Raw genomic sequence first — 21,755 nt, 5'->3', positions numbered from 1 at the left:
CTCTCTCCCACGCCTCCTGATCCCAGCCGCCAGGAGGCACGCGGCCCGTGCGGCGCTCGATCCGGTGACGCGCCGGCCGCCGCCGACACCGGCAATCACAGCACCCTGCACCACCGTTCCACCTTAGCTCCTCATCTTCCCCGCGTGCCCGAGCTCCTCCTCTCTCCCGCGTGCCCGAGCTCCTCGCTGTGTGCCGCTCGGGAGGGCTTGCGTTCGCCGCTCGACCAAAGCCACCGCGAGCTGGTCGTCGTTGCACTTGCTGGCGACCTGGCCGTCCCCTCTCCACCACTTTCACCTCAAATTTGGACGCTCATGTGCTTGTGGATGTTCTCAGTTATTTTTTGCACACAAGGTGTTTGTGTGTTTGTCTGAACCAATTTCAGTCACAGATCCTTGAGGTAAACTCCACATGAATACATCATGAGACTAAATCTCCTTTCATATGATTCAAAACATGTTATGATGGTGGGAGTGAATCGGGTTATTAGAATAATGGTTTGCTAATTAATTTACATCATGTTTAGTCTCAAGACACATGGGTACGCCGGCTCCTATTGCTTAACAAATGTATATCTGCAGATTTTTTTTAATCATATAAAGAAGTTACAGTTAGGTGTTGACCTTTTTTTTTGCCTAGACACAGCACCTCCAACAGCCGACCTAATTGAGCTATCGGAGGTGTTGCGGTCTTTTAGCAAACATGCCCTATATTCTATGGTTTGGCATCTACAGGATGCCATCTCTGGTCATGGATCCACTATGGCTGCTTCGTCCTTCACTTAGGACCTTCTCACCCCCACAGAGATCAGAGGTAACCCACGCCGTTGGAAATTGTTGCTCAAGTTCTTGCTTCAACAAATTTTGTTTCGGATATAATTTATGGCCATGCCATGTATTAATTATCCTTATAATGTTCATCTGAATTTGCAGAGAAAAATATATCTTGGAAGCAGGAACCCTTACCTCATAAGATGGGTGAGCTGTAGGATTTGGTTCTGTTGAACTTGAATTAGTTTTTGCTCATCATGTTCTCTGTATTAGGAATTCAGGTGCCTTCCAACTCTAATTTTTTCGTATTGTTGGTGCATGCTGGGAGTCACATTGTTATGCATGCTAGCAAACATTAGGATTGGAATCTTACCCTGTAGGTTATTAATATCTTTTCCACTAACCGAGATTCAGCAATTTAATTCGTATGGTCGCACAAGCAGTTTTGTTTTTGGATTTGTCTTGACAAACGTATTGGGTACATCAATTTAATTCGTATTAAGATCACACAAGCAGTTAGTTCCGTTACACTTGGGTCACCGACGGTTGCCGTGCAACTATGCTCCTCTCATGTTGTAGTGGCTAGCTGCTGCAATTCACGGATCATGCTCTCATGGGAAGGAGGCTGTGGCTTTCTCAATTGATCAGAATAACAGAACCCCACATAGTTCTTTTCTAGATATATATTGTTATTTCTGATGTTGTGTGGACCATCAGAAACCTGATGTGTGTGTGTATCATAGAATATCTTGCTATTTATGTATATTGCTTACCTTTCATTCCTGTACCACTTCTCTAAATATAAGCCACTTCTTTTCTATTGTTAGCGCTATCTTTTGATGTTAATGCACTAAAAATCTAAAGCCTTTCCCTCTGCAAAATGTTGATATTAGAGATTTTTTTTGTGGGAAAATGATGATATTAAAGCTATGCGTCTTATAATCCGTACTGTATATGACAATGCGTATTCAGTTATATTATGTTTGTAGCATGGCATTTTTCCATTCCTTTTTTTCCTGATGAATCACATGGTAAATTTTGATGTACAATGACTGCTCTTGCAAAAAATGTGGAATTCAGAGAGGGACTCTACAACAAGCAAGGTTTTAGGTTCTGAATCTAAATAACCTCTTCTTCAGTTCAGTCCTAGAAAAAGCTGATCAGAGAAACAAAGAAGCAACAATGAATGGGTCCCTTTCTTGACCACACAAGAGTTGTCTGTGTGCAAGTCATGAACCGTTTGTCCATCAATACAAGTGCGGGATTTGAACATGTTAATTCTGACCTTCTGTTGGGAGTTTATATTATACCTTTCATGCGAAGTAGTTACATTTATCACATGGAAGACAATGCCCATGGAGTGGAAGGTGGAGAGATTCAGACTTCGGAGGATGTTAATATGCTCATAAAATTTCAATTAAACTTGTAGAAATCTTCCATGTAGCTGTGATTGTTCTCTCCGGACATGGAGGATCAGTTCTTGGACAAATTTATTTGTCTGTTGTATGACTTGCCACCACTTTTTTCCAAAATTCCTATTCACATGTTATCAAACCATAAAGATCAATATCTTAAAACTTTAGTAGAATTAATCTGCCTTTATTTCTGGACTCTAGCATTTTGTGCTTCTTCACAAGTTCCAAGTTGTTATTTGGCGATTAATTTAATTTGGGTTCTTGGCACTCGCTCGTGCAGGTTATGACTATGCCGTAGGTGACGTGCGGAAAGGCGACCAAAGAGTACATGAAGAATTCTTGCTATCAACTAGGGCTGGATGCCCCCAGGAAGAATGCCGTGAGTCAACTTTAATGACTAATATGTTAATTTCTTCTAGCTACACAATATGAGATATTGCTTCTTAATTAACGCTTACTGCTACGTAGTAAGATGACAATGGGATTTTGTTTCTCGAGTTGGCACTCAGTAGTAAAAGTGGTTTATACTTCGAATAGTTGAGCAGAAAACTGGCGTGTCATGGCTCCTAATGTTACAGAGCAAGTGGACAGACTCTATCCCCCCCTCTCTCTAGACTTTGTTTTCTAGGTTTGGTTGGGTACAAAAGGCTAGATTCTGGTATATATTCATTGATGCAGAAGCTAGAAGCTCATTGATATTATTTTTCTTGCCAAACATACAAAGGATTGTGCATAAAACTTCCAGCTTGAAATCTACATCTGGGTTACGAGCTTTCTCCAGAATTTAAGAACATCGTTGTGGACATTTAGATATTTTTGTAGTATTCTTCAGGGTCTTGACTTAATTTCTTTTCACACAGTAAAATATTAATTATATGTTGTACAGTAGTAGTACTGTGCATACTATGTACTCAAGTTTATTGAAGTCAAAGCAGGAAAGGAGATCAGAGTTCAGGGCATGTTCAGCTCCACCCATGCATCAAGGGAAATATATACGACGCAAATGATAACGTGTTCTGCTAGATGACATAGTACAAGGTTCAGCAGCGACGACATGATCTCAAACATGCCACTGGCATGGCACCTATACTAAACTTGATTTGTTCTCTCAATATGGAGTGTTAATCTTCTCCTCTGCATAGTACAAATATTCCCTTAGCTCAAAGGATATAGACATGGTGAGTTTGGTTGGAGGAAATAAGAATGATTTATAAAAGTAATAAAAGGGAGATAATGCTGCTTGATGTGTATGGGGATTCTGAAGATATATATGATTGATACTTTCCCTGCATGATATAGATTAGTCGAGGTTTGCGAAGTTCTCTATAAAAGAACTATGTGGGGTTCTATTATTGTATTATTTCTAACACGTAAAATATTTAGGCCCCCGTTGCATTGCAAGGGCAATCAAGTCATGGCAGAATCAAGTAGGAACTAGGAAGTAGGAAGGGACCAGTCCCGCCCCCAGCGACAAAGACTCCGACAACGGTGACGGCAGTGTGTCCCGGCGAGCGTGAGCAATGGAAGTATAATCTCCAAGTAACTGACCAAGACGTTGTCCAGGTCACACGTCGAGGACTTCCTGCCGCCACCTTGGCTGCTGTTGTTGTCCCCTCAAATAAGCCATATAAGGTTAGTTCCATACACTGCAAATGCAACTTGCAAGCATGGGGACATGTACAGAACACAAGTGTCATACACACAGAAATCATCAACTTTGTGTTTTAATTGTCTGAATTACAGGCATCCCTAGCTGCACTTGCAGGTCAAAAACATGTGCATACTTCGGTAGGCACAACAAGCAGACCTATACAAATTTGCTACAAAGGCCTGAGCTACTGAATATATATACCTGTAATAAAAAGAGGCTTTCCTATGGTCCTCTTTCATGTTCAAGTTCCTAATGAAGTAGCCATGAAAGACTGGGTCAACAATGAAATAAAATAGAAAACTAAACCCACTGTTCATGATCTTTGTGGAAGAAAACACATACGATTCTTATTCTGTAAGAGTTGTTTGTCTTTTGAGTTACTGCATAGGCAAAATGCCAAAATTCAGTGTAGTCTTTTCGGTTAATCTCATCATCATGTAATTAATATTCTGTGAAGACTACAATATACAGCGAGGCAATGAGAAGAACTGGACCTGGTGTGTGAGTGTATAAATATACAAGAAGCTATTTTTATCCAATCTTGCTATTAATGACCATGTGGTGTAATCTTGGGCTATTTGTTGTAAATAGCTAAAAGTGGTTCATAATTCTTGGTGTGTTTTGCTGTTTCTTGCGCTGGAGGATCTGCTCCTTCCCCACGCGTGCCCACGAGGACAAGGAGTCATAGTGGTGGCCACTAGCAGCGCCAGAAGGAGCGTCCATTCAAGCACATTCAACCAGGATGGTGTGCACGTTTTTTTTAAAAGCTCAGGCTCCTCTTTCTTACATGAGTTATTCTTAATTATTGATTTGATCTGTAGGATTTACATCAGGTTGGCACAATTTGATGAACTTGAATTGTTTTATGTTGGTCATTATAATTTTTGTGAGTTTTTGTTGTTAGCCCGTTGCAACGCACGGGCACTTTTACTAGTAATAATAAAGCACGGATTGACTTTGTCGGGTTCACCGTCACAATACGCTTTCTTCTAATGTCATAATACGCTTTTACAATTTGTATGGATAAAATCGTAATATAAACGAGGTGGTACTAATAGCATGTTCGTCAGGCTGTCTGTTGGCCAGCTTGGCCCAGCAGTGCAATGCGAGCGAGGAGGTACTTGGGCCTGCAGGCTATCCATTGGCCAGCTTGGCCCAGCAGTGCAATGCGAGCGAGGAGGTACTTGGGCCTGCAGGCTATCCATTGGCCAGCTCGGCCCAGCTCCAGTACAATACTAGGAAGAAAAAATATACTTGCAAGAGGAATCGAACTCACAACGTTCCAGCCGATACGTGGCGATCGAGCCCCTCCCGTTTTCTATGCCCTCCCGTAAGTTGTTTCAGTTTTTCTTTTTTCTAAACAAAAAACCTGTCGTCTGGCTGGGCCTTATGGGTCAGTAGACACGTCTCAGCTTTCAATGGAATCAAAAAAACTTCTCAACTAGGGTAGGCCTGTATGTGATGCGTCTTTTTTTGTCAATAGTCCCTCCTTGCTCAGTTAAACTGATTACTATCACTTTATAGGGAGTTGCTATCTCGCGCGCGCTCGTTACGACGCTCGGTTTCCGACAAAGTAAAATTTCCAGTTTAGGCAATCAGCGTGAGATTGAAATGGAAGGACAGGCCGGGCCCCACCATTGAAATCAGGGGGGGGGGGAGAAAGATTATGAAAGGCAAGCTGGGCCCAGTAGTGGAATTCACGGGAGGAGGATGCACACATATGCATGCATGCATGGGCCCCAACACAAACAGGTTGTTTCCATGTGTGGGCTTCGCGTGTAGAGGTCGCGCGCTGCAACGCGCGGCCGTGAAAGAGTCGTTTCGCACTTTATATACTTTCTCAAATGATTGCCATTAGTAGCCTTGGGAAATAATGCACATTTTCGAAAATGCTTAAAAACCATCCGAATATTAAATAATTTGCACAATTTTTTTAAAAAATTGCAAATTCATAAAAATGAATGATCGAAGGTATGTAGTTAAACAGTAATGCTTCTGAATGTTTGTGACTATATACCCACGTGAATTTTAAAGAATTAACTGCCGGGGTGGATTGAAATATTATGGTATGTTTTTTAAAATACGCTTCTTGACATTCAGAATAATTCTTTGAATTACCAAGTTTTTTGACAACCACGATATTATTTCGAAAATGTGCAAATTGCTTTGATTTGTGAATAAATTTAGAAAAAAGAAACATTTTCGTGTATTTATGAACAAATTTTCAAAATCATGCGATGAGACATGAATAAAATGTGGTCATCGTGATTGAACATTATGATTTTTTTCCCGTTGCAACGCACGGGTGAATTCCAGCGACCTACGGCTAGGAAGTGCAGGAGCTGATGCTGGCATGCTCTGACAAAACATGAAAAAACTGGCTGATGTAACTACCGCCTAAGAGATTGTTTCGATATAGTTACCGTATTTTAGAAAATAATTACCAGGTTCTCTGATGTATTTTAGAAAATAATTAGAACTAACTCGGCGACAAGGGCTCTGGTCATCAGCTTCGGCAAGTGGAGGTACAAGTTCGGGCACAACGAGCTTTTTTTTGTAAAGACGTGACTTTGATGTTTGAATCTTCCTTCCGATCCTGTTAATGATAAAGAGGCTCTCTTGATAGAATGTGAATTTGTCCCTTTGTTTTGTTAGCTTTTGATTTTGCTTTCTCCATGATATCTCCCATGTTCTTTGAATTATATATGTGCTTATTCATAATTCATAATGCTTCGATTATTTCTACTATGACGAGTATTTGATATGACTAATGCAAAAAGTTCTTCTCAAATCTTCACTAATTATTTATAAAGTCAGTGTGATTAAAAAAACAAAAGATCAAGAAATCACACACATATTGGACAGAATTTGTAAGCTAGATTTTATAAAGTTATATTGTTTGTTTTGCTTTTTACGCACTTAGCAAAATTTATGAGCGCAATTAGCAGGTCTGAATGCATGTCCAATATAAAGGGTTGTTCACCAGGATCACATTAAGTTTTTAACCCGTTGCAACGCACGGGCATTTGGAATTTTTGTTCAAAAAGACTACCTGGCGAGTTGAATTGCCAAAAAAGACTACCTCTAAAACAGATTGACAAAAAAGACCAGCTACAGCATGGCAGCAGGTGCGCCAGCCGACACGTGGCACCTGCCGCCACATACGCCGCCGGCAACCCTGCCGCCATGATCACAGGCGGCAGTCTGGGCTTAACAGGTTTTCTCGTCTGCGCGGCAGCTGTAACGGGACGGATCGGATTGGTGAGCCATGCCGCCACGCAGCAGGGCGGCAGCTACTGAGGCTGCACGCGCGACGACAAGCCAGGTGGGCCGTGCCGCCATGGCCCGAGGCGGCATCCTTTGCGTGGCAGCGGCGCCCTGTGCGCGGTGGCCATGTCGCTTTGTTTAATCGGTGCCGCTAGCGCAGGGCACAGATACCGTCGGGTTGGGCTGTTGTTTAGTATAACCACGTATGTACCACAGATTGACTCGAGTCGTACGAACTGCCGGCCGAAAGAAAACGGCTCTATCCATTAACCCAAGTACTAGTTTCTCCAAGTTGATATGCATTTGAGAGAGTCTGAGCTGCGGCTACCACAGGGACAAGCTACAATACGTACTGGCTGCTGCCTCTGGTAGTGGCGGCATGGCCCACATGGCCTGTCGCGGCGCGCGCGCGGCAGTAGTAGCTGCAGCCTCGCTGCGTGGCCGTCCGTTCCGTTGCAGTTGATGCGAGAAAACCTGTTAACCCCGGGCTGCCGCCTGCGCCGGTGGCGGCAGGGGCTGCCGCCGGCGTCTGTGGCGGCAGGTGCCACGTGTCAGCTGGCGCACCTGCCGCCACGCTGCAGCTGGTCTTTTTTGTCAATGTGCTTTAGAGATGGTCTTTTCTGTCAATTCAACTCGACAGGTGGTCTTTTTGGACAAAAATTCCGGGCATTTGTGCTAGTTGTGCTAAGAAATCATCTCTTGTCTTCTCTTAAATAAGAGAAGACAAGCCTTTTCTTATGATTTCTCTCTCCTCCACCTCATCATTTATCCTACGTGGCATTGCTAAGATAGAACCATTGTACATGCCCTAAGTTACTCCATCCCTTCCTGTCCGCTCCTGTTTAGGTGGCGCAGATTGTTTTCCCGAGAAAACAAACTAGGTGGGAGTGTTTCCAAATTGGAAGTGCAGTTTCCTGGTTAGTTTTTTCCTTTCAAAAAAACTTGTGCTTTGGGTTTTAATGTGCAGGAGATGGGATTATGAATGAGATTAATTTACCTATTGCTTTGATTGGCTGATATGATGGCCCCAGTACTAAACAGAATGCGATCATCCTCTTGTTTTCACAAAAAAGCCGATCTTATTATTTTTTGCTTGCCTCTCCATGCCATTAATTCCTCGGCTTTGTTTTTGATAGAGTTATTTCATTCAGTCAAATGAATGGTTATTTTCTGGTTCAGTATGAAATGATCAATGATTAATTTCCTTATTGGTCTGAGTGGCCAACATGATGTCCTAAATAGTGAACCGAATCTGATCATCCTACCTGGATCTCTACGAGAATTGAACAACTTTGTTTAGCTTTTTTCCAGTTTCAGTATGCCATGAATTCTGTTTTGGAGGATGGTGTAAAATGATAATGGGACTCAACCAAAATTTATTTGTGGGCTCTCGGCTGCTTTCTCTTATGCAACATTTCTGCATGGGTTGAATTCATAGAAGTTTCTGTTATGCAGCTGGGCATCTATTTTAGGGATTTTTGGGAAGAGCGACCTGTTTTCAAAACTTTGCGACTAGGAACTGGAGCCATGCCATGTTTTCCTGGTGTTTAGATGGTACGAAGGGAAAGTTATGGCTGAACCCCAACACGCCCCCCTCCCCCCCTTCCGACGATTTTTTCGCGCCGGCACTGAAAAAACGGTCCAGTCGCGCCCCCCAAGAGCCCGTTTTTCGTCGGTTTGGGCCGAAATTAGTGCCGGCGGACCCAGACCGAACCCGGTGCGCTGGGGGCGCCGGGGCGAGCGGTTTTGGCATGAAAGAGCCACGGGCCCGTCGAGTCAGCGAGACGCCGCTTCGTCGCCCTCGTCGCCTCGGTTCCCGTGTGAATCAATGCCAAGGCTGCCGCGCTGGTCAGCCTCCATTGATGCCTCACGGGCGGCGCAGTGAAGGCGCCGCCGATGCGCGTTCCGCCCGCTCCCGCCATGCGTCGTCCCGCATGTCGCCTTCCCGCCGCCCCGCTTGGGCTATAAAAGGCACCCACTCCCCGCCGGTGAGCGCCACAACCTCCCCCTCTCCCTCTCGCAAATACCATTTATTCTCCCCGCCGACGAGCAAAGCAAACATGGCCGAGAGGTTCTCAGGCGATGGCGCAGCGGCGAATGACTTCGGCCACCGACACCTCCAATAGTCGGAGGCGCGCCTCCTCTACGAGGCCGAGTACCCGGTGCCCCCTGACATGCGCGTACCGTGGGCGTGGAGGCTGAGCGCCGGCGGCGTCCCGATGCCGCCGGTGCCCAAGGGGCGGCACGGCGGGCGGAGATCGCCCGCATCCGCTCCTCCCTGGCGGAGGAGCAGCGGAACTAGCCGAGGTACGTGCCCAACAGCGAAACACTGTGGACGATGTTCTTCGACCGCCGCCGCGAGGAGCAGATCGCCTCCGTCAACGGCATCATCCCCCGGGGCCGCCTGAACGCTGAAGGGCGGCGCGAGTGGTGGGGCATGTCCGGCCGCACCCTCGAGGCTGTCCTCGACCACATCGAGACCGGCAACGTGCCGCGCCTCGAGTACCCGTCACGGCCCTCCTTCTCTCGCCGCCGCGGCAGCTCCTGGACGTCGAGGCAGATGGAGCCGGGGTCGTCCTCGTCGTCGGGCTCTGGCTCGCCGGCCTTCCACCCCTTCAGGCCCGAGCCGGTGGAGACACCGCTCGGGTGTCGCACTCGCAGCGGCGCCCTCGTCATCAACGAGGGTGCCCGACCCTCACCGCCTGGCCTGGCACCGGCGAGGCGCTCCCTACGCCTGGTCCGGCCGAAGCCCGAGCCGTGGTTGCTCCCCGTGAAGCCGGAGCACATCGACATGGTGGCCCCCGACGGCGAGTCCCCCTCAAATGGGCGAAGGAGGACTACGTCCGCGAGCAGGTGTGCCGCCAGCGCCGGGCATACCTGGAGCTCCAGGCCCGTCGCCGCATCGAGGAGGGCGGCGTCATCGTCCTCGACAATGACGAGGAGGGCGAGGTCGGGCCGTCAAGCGCCCCGCCATGTGTCGGCAACCCCGGCCAGGGCTGCAGCAGGGACGTTGCAGGCGAGCTGCGCGATGACGACGACAACAATGACGCCGACGGTGGCGACTACACCCGCTTCTATAGGCTTCTCGGCATATAGACGACGGCGGCGGCGACGACAATGGCTAGGCTTTTTAGTTTGTTTTTAAGTTAGGCATAGTTTTTGCATGTTTTTATGTTTTTTTACAAATTTCAATGAAGTATCGCCGAGTTTCTGAAAAATCGCCGAGTTTGCAAAAAATTGAAAGGAACCTCGCCAAATCCGCGGCGACCGTGGGCCGATGATTGGGAGCGAACCGAACCCCAGGGGCCACCATTGACAATTTTCTTCCCCAGGGTCTCTGTCGGTGTCAAAACCGGCGGATCTCGGGTAGGCGGTCCCGAACTGTGCGTCTAGGCGGATGGTAACAGGAAACAAGGGACACGATGTTTTACCCAGGTTCGGGCCCTCTTGATGGAGGTAAAACCCTACGTCCTGCTTGATTGATATTGATGATGTGGGTATTACAAGAGTAGATCTACCACGAGATCAAGGAGGCTAAACCCTAGAAGCTAGCCTATGGTATGATTGTTGTTCGTCCTATGGACTAAAACCATCCGGTTTATATAGACACTAGAGAGGGCTAGGGTTACACCGAGTCGGTTACAATGGTAGGAGATCTACATATCCGTATCGCCAAGCTTGCCTTCCACGCCAAGGAAAGTCCCATCCGGACACGGGACGAAGTCTTCAATCTTGTATCTTCATAGTCTTGGAGTCCGGTCGATGATGATAGTTCGGCTATCCGGACACCCCCTAGTCCAGGACTCCCTCAGTAGCCCCTGAACCAGGCTTTAATGACGACGAGTCCGGCGCGCATATTGTCTTCGGTATTGCAAGGTGGGTTCCTCCTCCGAATAATTTATAAAAGATTGTGAACACCAGGATAGTGTCCGGCTCTGCAAAATAAATTCCACATACCACCGTAGAGAGAATAATATTTACACAAGTTCAATCTGCTGACGTATTTTGTGGCGTGACGTCACACCACAACCAAGCCTTTACTCGAATCGTTTTTATTATACCACCTCCGCGCGTTTAGCGAAGCGGTTTCCTTGGCACGTCTTGTCGAAGCAGAGATCGTGTTCCCCTTATTCCAGGATTCTCATCATACGGACGTGGGTAACCCAACCGCGCCCGTTGCCACGCCCCCTCCATCGAAGGCGGGTTCCAAACGGCCACGGGGACGGCTCTTGGTATTCTCCCTCTTTATAATGAGACCAAGGCCCGTTCTTTTTCTTCAATCCTCAATCGAATCCGCCCCTCGCCCCGAGTCCAACACCCAAGGCTCCAGATTCGGGTACTTTTGACCTTCGACAATGTCCGGCTCCGACCTACGAGGCCGGTGGATGCCCTCCTCCGTCACGGAAGAGGACGTGCTAAAGCTGAGAGACGCCAGATACTTAACCTATGAGATTTCGCATAGGTTGCCTGCCCAAGGGCAAGTTATTCCTACTCCCGAGCCCGGCGAGAGTGTCGTGTTCGTGTCTCACCTCCGTCGGGGTTTAGGCTTCCCGGTGGATCCCTTCGCGAGGGGGCTCATGTTTTACTATGGGCTGGAATTCCATGACTTGGCTCCGGAGTCCATCCTCCACATCTCATCATTCATTGTCGTCTGCGAAGCCTTCCTCCGCACTACCCCTCACTTCGGCTTGTGGCTCAAAACCTTCAACGTGGAGCCGAAGATGATTGAGGGGCGTCAGGCAGAGTGCGGCGGGGCGGTTATAAGCAAGAGGGCCGATGCTCCATGGCCCGAGGGCTCTTTTCAGGAGGAGCTCGGCTTGTGGCAACATGAGTGGTTCTATATCACCGCTCCCAGGGGCAACAGGCAGAGGCCGCCGCCCGCCTTTCGCCCGGGCCCTCCACAACGACTGACGTCATGGGTCAACAAAGGGCTTGACTGGGGGCCGTCCAAAGACGTACTCCTGTTGCAGGGCCGGATTCAAGACCTCCAAGAAAGGGAGATCAATCTGGTCGTAGTGACACAGGTTATGCTGATTCGGCGCCTTCTGCCATGCAAACGTCGCCCCCTCCGCCTGTGGGAATTTAATCCGGAGGGACCACGAGCTCTCCAACACTTCATGGGTTTGACACCCGTGGAGATGTACAAACTGTTCTTCGGATCACAAGAGATGCATCCGGACTTGACCGAGGACGCTGGCCTAAGCTGCAATCGCCCGGATACTCAAGTAAGTAGCCCTGTGTCCAGACACATTGTCCATTTATTTATCATGGGTTTGCCTTTTAACCAGCTATCCCTTGGACAGGAGTGGATAGCGCAAGCAAAACTGATACGGTGTCCGGCCCCCCTCCCTGAGACCATGCCGGATCCCGTGTTAATCAAAATGTTGGAGGTTGCACCTTCGGAGGAGGGCGAAAGGGGTCACAGGGAAACTACCACCTCTGCCAAGGAGGCTTTCAGTAAGGGGTAAATCGAGAATCCCTCCCTCCAGGGGGAGAAGAGGACCGCTTCCGAAGACCCGGAGGCCAAGGCCCCAAAGCGGGGAAAGAAATCTGCACCGGAAGGTCCTGTGCCAGGAAGAGCCCCGGCGGCACAGTCTCCCCAAAGGAATCAGCCCTCCAGTGAGCCGTAAGTAAAAGGGACAATTGCATTTTTACCCCTAGTTGGTTCCAACCCACGGGTTTTGCCCTTACTTTTCGAGCTTGCTCAGTTTTGCCCTTACTTTTTCCGTCGAGGTCCCTCGAATGCCCTTTGACCGTTTGACCAAAACTTTGAAAATTCATAACTAATTCATATGAACTCAGAAAAATGCAAATAAGATATTAAAATGTTCAGATAAACATTACATTTATGGGCATATCATTTGCATTCAGGACAAAAGCATCGTTTAAACTACCCGAGGTAATTAATGTTATTAACATTATTAAAAATAAATAGGTAAAAACAATATTTTTTCGTGAATAAAAATTATATACAAATGTAGGTGATGTTTTCTGAACATCCTGATACCTTATTTGCATTTTCCTGAGTTCGTATCAACTTGTTATGAAGTTTCTAAATAATGGTCAAAGTCGTTAGAACATTCATAACAAGTTGATACAAACTCTGAAAAATGCAAATAAGTTATCAGGATGTTCAGAAAACATCACCTACATTTGCATGTAATTTTTATTCATGAAAAGAAATATTGTTTATACCTATTTATTTTTAATAATGTTAATAACACTAATTACCTCGGGTAGTTTAAATGATGCTTTTGTCTTGAATGCAAATGATATGCCCATAAAGGTAATGTTTATCTGAACATTTTGATATCTTATTTGCATTTTTCTGAGTTCATATGAATTAGTTATGAATTTTCAAAGTTTTGGTAAAACAGTCAAAGGGCATTCGAGGGATCTCGACAGAAAAAGTAAGGGCAAAACTGAGCAAGCCCAAAAAGTAAGGGCAAAACCCGTGGGTAGGAACCAACTAGGGGTAAAAATGTAATTGTACCTAAGTAAAAAGGGGGAGTTTTGTAATAGGGGACATCCCTACTTTATTTCTAAGGGTAACCGAAGTTTTCACCTTGTAGTTCGGATCTCAGCCCTTCTCAGCAGAGCTCATCTTCGGGGGACCTTCATCCGGAGATGATGGAGAGTGAAACACCTCCATCTGCCACCCCGTCGGGCGGGGCGGACGACCCTGAGGTGTCGTCACGGAGGGTCTCCCCGAGTCCGGCGGGGCCGGGAAGTTCGGCACCCACTGGAGTACGGCCGGTGGAGCTGCAGGATTTGCTCGAGAGGGCGTCTATCTCAGAAGATCACCGCACATTAATGAGTATGGTGATTGAAAGGATCTCATCCGCCGAGAGCGGGTTGCATGAGGCCGTCGGAAGTTTGCTGACGGGGTTTGAGGTACGCAAAAAATGACATACCTTTTGATAGTTTTGCACATGGAGTGCGCCCTGTATAGATAGTAGCCCCTGAGACTTGGTATGCTGTCGAAAGCGACAACATGCCGAGGATCATAATCTCAGTTATAGAATGTCGCATTTCCTATGCAGGTGGCGGAACGTTCGGTGGACAGCCGGACTGATGGAGTTGCCGAGCTGAAGCGGCAACTCAACGTTGCGGATGCGGACATCGCGCTGGTCAATAAACGACTTGACGAGTCACAAGGTGGTTTCTCCGCGGTCACCTAGTAAGGGAGCTGATGCCCGTTCCTTACAATTTGTATGCTTGATGCAGATGGTGCCGCTGCTGTGGAAGACCTTTGAGCAGAGCTTGCTCGAGCCAAGGAGCAAGCCAGGAAAAGTGATGCGGCTGCCTCGAAGGCAGCGGAAGAGCTAAAAGCCGAAAAGGCTGCTCACTGCTGAAGCAGGGAGGAGATGGCCGGAATGGCCGTGAAATTAAAAGATGCTACCGACCGCTATGAGGTTCTTGAAAGAGAACGTCGAGCGGAGCAAGAGGACCTGAAGAAGGCCGCCGCCGAAGCCAAGGATGCCCGTTTTGCGATGCGGGCTATGAAGGAGGAACTGCGTCAGGCCGGAGACATTGCGGCTGGAAAGCCCTTTCTGCTGTGTAGGAAGTTCACGGATCCGAAGTATGCTCAGTTGGGCCAATTGTGGGGTGCGGAGGATCCTTATCTGGATTTGGCGGCGAGTGCGGCGGACGCAGTTGTGCACTTCCGAAGCCAGAAGGATCACGAAATGGAAGAGCTTTTCTGGTCTCAATTCCATAGTCCGGAGCGTCCACTTCCGTTGACCGATCGGTTGGCTGAGTGGGCTGAGCTGAATAGATTGTCCGGACTTGCCATGACGGATGTGGTGGCTCATCTGTGGCCAGAAAGGCCCAAGCCGGAGAGTTATTTTGGCTTGTTGCAGCAATTCCTTGGGGCGGTGCCGCATATCGAGGCGATGAAGCGGTCGGCATGCATAGAGGGTGCACGGATGGGTCTCGCCCGTGTTAAGACATACTGGGCGGAGATGGATGCCATCGATGTTGCATCCCGGGGTTCGGACAAAAGCCGATTACCCGCCGAGCACTATTTTGAGGAAGTCCTGCAGGGCGCTCATTTAATAGAGTCGCAGTGCTCGAAAGATGTTATGTTTAAATGACATGTATGATTTATGAGATCATGTTTATAATGTAACGGCTTTTTATACTTGTGCGTTCAAGTATTGAACTATCTCATGTGCGGCCATATATGTATGTATAACCTGAAAGATGGCAGTCTTTGGCTTCAGCCCCCACGCACATGGTGCGGGGGTGTTTGCAAAAAAAAGCACTTTTCACACTTAATCCAACGTCTTGGTCCTTTAAAGGAGGTGATAGGATAGCAAACTAGGCAACCGGACTATAATGCTTTATCACTTTCACTTAGCCATAGGAGCTTGATGGTGGGGCTACTATATAGCCCCTAGAGGCACCGCGCTCTCCGAACTCGGGGCGCGTATGTGCCTGACCGGGAAGCGGTCCTTCGTCAAAGCGGAGGAATTCTAAACATTCCAGTAGTCGATCGAGTGGTTGACCAGTCTCTCGCTATATCATGACAGTTAGTTTTCGACTTTCTCTACTGACGTGCTCGCCCGGCCGAGCCGGGGCACAATCGCAGTAGTTCTCCTGGTGCCACGTTAGCCGATGGAGCGGAACGTAAGGCAGCAAAACACAGGAGCCGGGCAAACCCAACATTTGACCAAAGACATGATTCGGAGCTGATGCATATAAGGCCTAACTCGAGACGCCGAACACTCCCTGAGGTATTCGGTCTTTATGATACCGGCAGAACAATGCCCTAAGCCCCTAGTGTCCAGGTACGGGCGAGAACTTCTGACGCGGCCGATGCCAAAACGCCAGCCTCCTCCTTGGTTATGGTAGGAAACCGGGGGATGTGTATCAACAAGAGACAGTAAGAAAGGTTTACGCAGGGTCTTAATCTGAAAAGAATCCTTGCAACGCGTCCCTGCTGCACGTCTGCGCCTGTGTCTCCGTTGTGCTGTATCCTGGATGGGTGTAGCACGTGCTTCATCTGTAAAAGAGAGAAACTTAGTTTGGAAAAAATATTGTGCAAAAGATGTATTTAAAATAAAGTATGATTTGGAAGATGAATAAAGTTGAGCTTTATTGGCTCTCATTGTTTATACGTGCACCCCCTTGTAAAGAGGTATGCGGCTGGGAAGCCCCTTGTTTATTTATGCCGGACTCGCCTAACCGTGTTCGAGGTCTGAATGACCTGTTTTTAGGGGCTTTGACCAGCAAGGTCGGATTAGTGTGTGGCTGTCAAGGCAGTCTCACGTTTTCTGTGGTCGAGGAACACTCGGAGTTACCCTTTAATGAGATTATGCCGCATGGACCGGGCATTTTAAGCGTAAGAGACGCGTAATGCGGTATTGCGTTAAAGCGGGCGAAAGCTTCGTGTCCCAGTAGTGCTACTTTTGAATGGGGCGATATGGAAAATGAGCTTTTCGCGACGGAGGTTGTCGGATGAACCGAACACAACCTCTAGTAGTACAGAGCCTGTACAATTGGCGTAAAGGCCTGGCGTCACTCCTTTGAAGGAAGTGCTGCTACGGTGAATTTTGGTATGGTCTATCCCCATTCTGCGGATGGTGTCCTGGTATAGCAGGTTTATATCGCTGCCGCCATCCATTAGGACTTGTGTGAATTGTAGTCCATCGATTATGGGATCCAATACCAAAGCAGTCCCTCCTGCGTTTCGAACACTTCTGGAGTAATCCTGATGGTCGAAAGTAATTGGTTTAAACATCCAATTTCGGGACTCTGCTAGGGTGGACCGTGCGGCGCGTGTTTTAGCAGGTGCCGCACTATTTTTCCTTGTTATCACATGAAGTGAGTTCACTGTTTTGACTTCTAGTGGGAAAGTCTTCTGTTTTCGGGCGTGCTGCTTGTGGGGTTCGTCGCCGTCTTCGCTTGGTGTGTCGAGCCCCTTGTGTTCGGCGTTAAGTCGGCCGGACTGCTTGAAGACCCAACAATCTCTGTGGGTATGGTTTGCAGGCTTCCCGGGGGTACTATGGATTTGACATATCCTATCCAAGATTTTGTTTAGGTTGGATAGCTCATCACTGTTGTCCTTAAGAGGCAGTGTTTTATTATTCGGCCGAGGGCTTTTGAACCCGGCGATGACCGCCGTGCTATTTGGGCCATTTTCCTTATTCCGGCGCTGATCTTTTCTGCGTCATGATTTTCCATTTCCATCCCTGACCTCGAATGTACTCGGGTCGCTGGTGCTGCATCTTGCCAGCCAGCTATCTTCCCCCGCACAAAAGCGGGTCATGAGGCTTGTTAGCGCGGCCATTGTTCTTGGTTTTTCCTGGCCGAGGTGTCTGGCGAGCCATTCGTCTCGGACGTTATGCTTAAAGGCTGCTAAGGCTTCGACGTCCGGACAGTCGACGATTTGGTTCTTTTTGGTGAGGAACCTGTTCCAGAATTTGCGTGCTGACTCTCCGGGCTGTTGAGTTATGTGACTTAAATCGTCTGCATCCGGAGGGCGGATATAAGTCCCATGAAAATTTGCTCGAAACGCATCCTCGAGCTCTTCCCAACTTCCAATGGTATTTTCTGGGAGGCTTTTGAGCCAATGCCGAGCTGGCCCTTTGAGTTGAGGGGTAGGTATTTTATGGCATGGAGATCGTCTCCTCTGGCCATATGTATGTGTAGGATATAATCCTCAATCCAGACTCCGGGGTCTGTTGTTCCGTCATATGCCTCTATGTTTACGGGTTTGAATCCCGCTGGAAATTCATGATGCAGTACCTCATCGGTGAAACATAGTGGGTGTGCGGCGCCCCTGTATTTAGGTGTGCCGTTGTCTTCAAACACTCGGCGGGTTGTGTTGCTCCCTGGAGTCTTCTTTTTTGGCCCATAGATGGACCTGACCGGGCCATTCTTTTTGCGAGGATCCTTATGTGGATCGTGTGCCGGCTTGTGTGCGGCGCCGCTTGCCGCTCTTAGTCTGTCATCTGGTCGTCTATCCGGCCAGGCGGCCTCTTTCTTTTTTGACTGTGGGGGCTCTACGGCCTCCTCGTCAAATTCGGGCAACAACTTGCGCTTCGGGTAGCTCTTTGCCTGGTGACTATCGCCGTATTTATCTGCGGTATTGAGTACTTTGCTCCATCTCATTCTGAGTGCGTCCTCCGCTGTTTTGAGCTTCCGCTTTTGCTTCTTCAAACTTCTTGCAGTGGCGACGAGCCTTTTATGAAGGTTCTTCTGCTCCGGTGATGTGTCCGGCGTGAGATCGTCGGGACTGTTGTTTTCATCGGGGATGGGTTGTTTGTCCAATTCATCCTGTTCGGATGGTTGCTTGGTGGCATGTTCGTCGTCCACTTGATATGACCACACATAATTTAACTACAGTAGCCGATACTGTTACGGCCACGACAAATGAGGAAAACCTAGTTGCCGAAACTTGTATCCATCAGGACCAGCTAAAGAGGTTGTGTTTGTATCAGTACAAAGAAAAATATAAGGACATGTTTGGGGGCAAGACATACACGTATATATATTTTGGACGCCTTGGTCTGGATGTTATAGCCGCACGTACCTGCAATCATGCATGCTGGGGTAATTTCTCTAATGGATGCCCTGTGTCACGTTAGAGAAAGAAAAGGAGACTTACAATGATTCAAGGACTCAAGCAGACTCTGATTTAACTCGTTCAGTCCACCAGATAGAAAATAAAGATCTATTTATTTTTCTACCACGCAAAGAGAAGACACGTGAAGATACCTGGAGAACTTTTGACGTGTTTGATTTTCTTTCCTTGTGCTCTGTTGGCTGGGGGCCACCCTTGGAAGAGATCAAAGTTGCCGGATAATTAATTAGGGAAATTTTAATTTGTTTGGATAGAGGACAGAGAGAGTCCGGTTAGATTGGTTTTCCTTAGTCGGTTTGCATAGGTCAGCGTCACCTATAAAAAGGTCAGGCTTCAGTCATGTAAAGGCAGGTTATATTTTTATGATTAGACACGATGTGTTTTTAGGATAAATACCCATATTGAGTTTTGGAGGAAGCTGTCTAAAAATCCCTAAGTTTTGGAGGAAGCTTTAGAAAACCTCTGTGTTGCGGTTTCTCTTCGTGGAAATTGTTTTGTGCGTGAGTACCGTCGTCGAGATTGGTTTTCTCGTGCTGGACCGTAAGGTTCAATCCCTCTACTTCGCGTACATCGCATGCGCGGGCGAGAGGTTGCTACTGGTGGTGGTGGAGTGTCGTGAAAGATCGGACCGCAACAACCGATCGGATCTCACCACGAGGTTCGGTCCATATCAGGTGGTATTCAGAGCATCAGGTTGTTCACGGCACTATGGAGAAGATGGCGAGCGCATCGTTATTCAGTAAGTTAAGCTATGGATTTAAGTTGGAGGAGGAAGGTCGATGGGATGGGCTTTTTCATACTCGTGTCGTGGTACAGGAGAGATCATGTGCCATGACAATTGACCACATGAGTTTGATCAATGCTGCAAGCATCGATATGGTGGAGAAGTTAGATCTATCGATGACACCACGAACACAACCATACTTGTTCCGTTGGGGTCGTGAAGTGCTCACTGTCACGCATCAAACCAAGGTACCATTTTTGTTGGGTAATTATTTTTGTGAGGTTTTGTGCGACGTGATTCCGGAACCTATGATTTCATGTCACTTGTTATTGGGCGAGCCATGGTACAAAAAGCACGATGTTGTGTATGATTGTCCCACACACACATATACTATCAAGAAGGGTAAATTGTGCAGCCTCGTGCCCATGAGTGAGGAGCGTTTCATTGCTTGGAGGAAAGAGCATCAGAAAAGGATAAAAGAAGCTGAAGATGCAAAAAAGAACATGGTTAAAGCTACTGAAATTTCGGTGGTCACCATTCAGTCTATAGATGGAAATATTGCTGAAAAGGATGACCCAAAACCGAGGACGGTTTTGATTCAAGGAGGAGAGGATGATATGACCACACATAATTTAACTACAGTAGCCGATACTGTTACGGCCACGACAAATGAGGAAAACCTAGTTGCCGAAACTTGTATCCATCAGGACCAGCTAAAGAGGTTGTGTTTGTATCAGTATAAAGAAAAATATAAGGACATGTTTGGGGGCAAGACATACACGTATATATATTTTGGACGCCTTGGTCTGGATGTTATAGCCGCACGTACCTGCAATCATGCATTCTGGGGTAATTTCTCTAATGGATGCCCTGTGTCACGTTAGAGAAAGAAAAGGAGACTTACGATGATTCAAGGACTCAAGCAGACTCTGATTTAACTCGTTCAGTCCACCAGATAGAAAATAAAGATCTATTTATTTTTCTACCACGCAAAGAGAAGACACGTGAAGATACCTGGAGAACTTTTGACGTGTTTGATTTTCTTTCCTTGTGCTCTGTTGGCTGGGGGCCACCCTTGGAAGAGATCAAAGTTGCCGGATAATTAATTAGGGAAATTTTAATTTGTTTGGATAGAGGACAGAGAGAGTCCGGTTAGATTGGTTTTCCTTAGTCGGTTTGCATAGGTCAGCGTCACCTATAAAAAGGTCAGGCTTCAGTCATGTAAAGGCAGGTTATATTTTTATGATTAGACACGATGTGTTTTTAGGATAAATACCCATATTGAGTTTTGGAGGAAGCTGTCTAAAAATCCCTAAGTTTTGGAGGAAGCTTTAGAAAACCTCTGTGTTGCGGTTTCTCTTCGTGAAAATTATTTTGTGCGTGAGTACCGTCGTCAAGATTGGTTTTCTCGTGCTGGACCGTAAGGTTCAATCCCTCTACTTCGCGTACATCGCGTGCGCGGGCAAGAGGCTACTACTGCTGAGGGTGGAGTGTCGTGAAAGGTCAAGGCGGAACAACAGACCGGAACTCGCCACGAGGTTCGGTCTACATCACCACTGCTTCGCCCTGCTCTAAGGCTGGGTTAGTATGGGTGCCGTTGTTATCGAGGCGGGACTTCGGGCGGCGCTTGCGTCGCCGTTTTGGTTGTTTGTCGGGGGAGTTGTCCTTCGCCACGTCCCGTTGTTCCTCGTTATCGCTTCCTTTTGGTGTACCACCATGTATACGTCGTGAGTTGAGGTGGCTTTCTAGTGCCCAGTAGGCGCTGGTTCTTGGTCGTCTCCGGCATCGTCGTCCATACCGTCGATGTCTTCGGAGTCGAAGTCTAGCATGTCGGTTAGATCGTCGACAGTGGCTACTAAGTGGGTGGTGGGTGGGCCTTGAATTTTTCGTCGTCCGCACCCCAACCGTCCTGACCTCAGTCCGGCCAGGTCTCTCCTGATAACGAGAGATACTTTAGCAAACTCGGGATGCCGCCGAAAGGTGAGTGTTGAAAGATGTCCGCAGCGGTGAACTCCATGATCGGCGCCCAATCGGATTCGATTGGAGGGGGCGCGGGAGGTTCGGAGTCCGGCGAGGAGTCCGGCACCTCGGAGTCACGAGCTTCACAAGGGATAAGGTCAGTATTCGGCTCCATCGCCATAGAGGTTGCAACCCCCGAGGCGGTGTTTAGCCACCCGTCCTCGATCTGCGCAGCCGGCTCCGAATTGAGGGTCGGAGCAGACTCGTGTGCGGCCTCCAGGGCACTGTCCGGCTGCAGAGCTAAATCATGCCCATCGTGACAGTGCGGCGCGCTCGGCTGTGGCTCGAATCCATCGAAGATAAAGTCTCCGCGGATGTCAG

At 47.8% G+C, this 21,755-nt stretch overlaps 1 long non-coding RNA gene and 2 other non-coding genes across 5 annotated transcripts; all 3 read left to right on the top strand.

The window, feature by feature from the left end:
- The first annotated feature begins 377 nt into the window (after positions 1-377).
- On the top strand, positions 378-3,422 carry LOC119335479. Of its 3 annotated transcripts, none has more exons than XR_005161885.1 (5): positions 378-398; positions 656-811; positions 931-975; positions 2,464-2,562; positions 3,119-3,422. It is a non-coding gene; the product is annotated as an uncharacterized LOC119335479 (long non-coding RNA). The 3 variants fall into 3 exon arrangements; XR_005161886.1 differs by having other exon boundaries at positions 3,110-3,422; XR_005161884.1 differs by having other exon boundaries at positions 2,464-3,422.
- A 4,647-nt stretch (positions 3,423-8,069) lies between these two features.
- LOC119342476 lies at positions 8,070-8,155 on the top strand. Its single transcript, XR_005165602.1, has one exon. It is a non-coding gene; the product is annotated as a small nucleolar RNA Z102/R77 (small nucleolar RNA).
- A 124-nt stretch (positions 8,156-8,279) lies between these two features.
- On the top strand, positions 8,280-8,363 carry LOC119342477. Its single transcript, XR_005165603.1, has one exon. It is a non-coding gene; the product is annotated as a small nucleolar RNA Z102/R77 (small nucleolar RNA).
- Positions 8,364-21,755: the final 13,392 nt, after the last annotated feature.

This window comes from Triticum dicoccoides, chromosome 7B (assembly GCF_002162155.2).
Source record: "Triticum dicoccoides isolate Atlit2015 ecotype Zavitan chromosome 7B, WEW_v2.0, whole genome shotgun sequence".
In the NCBI taxonomy this organism is placed as follows: domain Eukaryota; kingdom Viridiplantae; phylum Streptophyta; class Magnoliopsida; order Poales; family Poaceae; genus Triticum; species Triticum dicoccoides.
Note: the sequence above shows the minus strand (reverse complement) of the source record. Positions and strands in the feature narration are given on the sequence as shown.